This window comes from Vanellus vanellus (genome assembly GCF_965231255.1).
Source record: "Vanellus vanellus genome assembly, chromosome: 1".
Taxonomy (NCBI): Eukaryota; Metazoa; Chordata; class Aves; order Charadriiformes; family Charadriidae; genus Vanellus; species Vanellus vanellus.
Window position 1 is genome coordinate 38,437,264 of NC_138905.1, and position 1,998 is coordinate 38,439,261.

A 1,998-nucleotide genomic window follows, 5' to 3' on the forward strand; every position below is an offset into this window, starting at 1 on the left:
CCCTGCTGCTCCCTGGAGTGCCCTGGTTGCACGGTGGGAGAAGCAGTGGTGGCAGAATCAGCGACACGAGTCCAATTAACAAAATGCTTTGTGATTCTCTTATCATTGTAGCTATATGGCTTCCATATATGAAAGGCAACTTAACCATAAGCCTTTTTCACAAGCTATATTAGCTCTCATACACTAAAAAAAAATACAGTGCGTGTATGTGAACTGGTTGAAACTGAGGCCTTACCACAGTGGCTATAGCATGTATTCCCCCCATGGACATGGGCAGGCTGACATCCGGATGAGTGCAGCAAAGGCATCGCTCCAAGAAAGAGAGGGACCTTGTGCAGTAATGCATTGGCCTCTTACTTGTACTCACAGGTAAGTGGCATCTGAAGGTTCTGTCATCTCTCAGGGTAAAAGGCAAGATAAAAGTGAAGCACGCAGCCTGCCTCCAGTGGCCCAACACAAGGTAGTGACAATAATGACCCACTGGATAGGACCTGCCCGATGTACTAGTGTGAGGCATGAGACCATATTGCCCTTTCAACAGCCGACAAAAGTGGAAATTTCTATGGCACTAGCTAAACTCCATTGTATTTCCTCTTCTTCCGAACCCCAAAAATGGCTCAGTTAAATAACACAAGTCAGTGTTTCTGTTGGAGTGACACTGAAAAATGCATTATCACAAACATGATGCCAAGTGCGGATGTGTACGTTGGTCCCCTATTGATTGTACCGAAAGGTCTCAGTCTTAATTCACTTAGCCTTGTTTTGCAGTCCATTTACCCAACTGAATTTGGTATGCCATGAGGTTAGGCCTTCTCTAACAGAGTATGTGATTTTTCTTATTGTTCAGTATGTTACAACATGTCTGTGGTTAATGTCAGTGCATGGCCAGCAGTCCTCTGCTCCTTCACCCGTGGTCTGGGAGGGGATGTGGCTGATTTACTGGTTCCCACTCAGTTTCAAAATCGCACCCTCTCTCTTCCTATCCTTGAAGGAATTTAAGGATGAAAACAAAACAGATGTTCGCACTTTCAGAAATAAAATCAGTGTGCTCTGTACCTGCTTGTTTACAGAACAAATGGCAGAGTATTCAGTGACACTAAAAGCAAAGTCACTGGCTTCCAAATTCAGTAGAATAAGACAAAATGTTGCTTAGCTCGTTGGCAAACTGAACTAATAGTTCTTGGTTTATTGACTATTAAAATGAGGCCATCTACAGGTCCCACAATAAACCTGCAAAAATGTTTAATCCCGCTGATTTGAAGAGCTGCATTCCAGTCTGTCTTGCTCCCACTTTGTTATAAGGAGAAGTGATACACCACAGGGCCCGACTATGCTTTTCAGTTCAAAGCCATGACAGCGATCAGCAATTATATTATTTTCACTGTCACTTTTTTTAAAAAAAAAGTGAGATGATACTTCCAAACACACCCCAGTCAGTGAAATCACTGAAATAGTCAAACTCCGAGCAGTGTAGGCATGTGACGTTCTGAAATCCTTATACAGGCCACCGGTGTAATATTAAATGCACTAAGCAAAAAGGTCTCAGTTATGTCCACATGTTTTTGGGATCAGGATCCGCTCGAGCAGCCCAAATTAAGCAGGAATAGTACACTCGGAAACCTTCCCCAGAGACCTGCTGGGGCTTGTAGCCAGCCTTCTCAGACCTTTTGCTTAGCCAGCATAGGCCAGCAAAAAAAGAGAAGCGGTTCCAGAAAAGAAAAGAGAAAAGGCTTCCAGTTTCAAACTCCTGTTTTATTCACCTCTTGTTAGACAGCTTGCAAACACTGAAGACATTTCACTCTGCAAATGTCTTAGCCAGGGCATTCTCATTTTGTGCTCTTTATAGTTTCAGTACAGATGATACCTGCGGTCTAACTTCTTGTAGCCAGGAAATTTTACTGCCCTAATGCAACAGGTCTGTTTCCATCCCCTCCACTTTCAGTTGCTGCAAGGATTTTCTTCGATTTGTTTTTCAATAGCTGGCATTCCAGACAATGG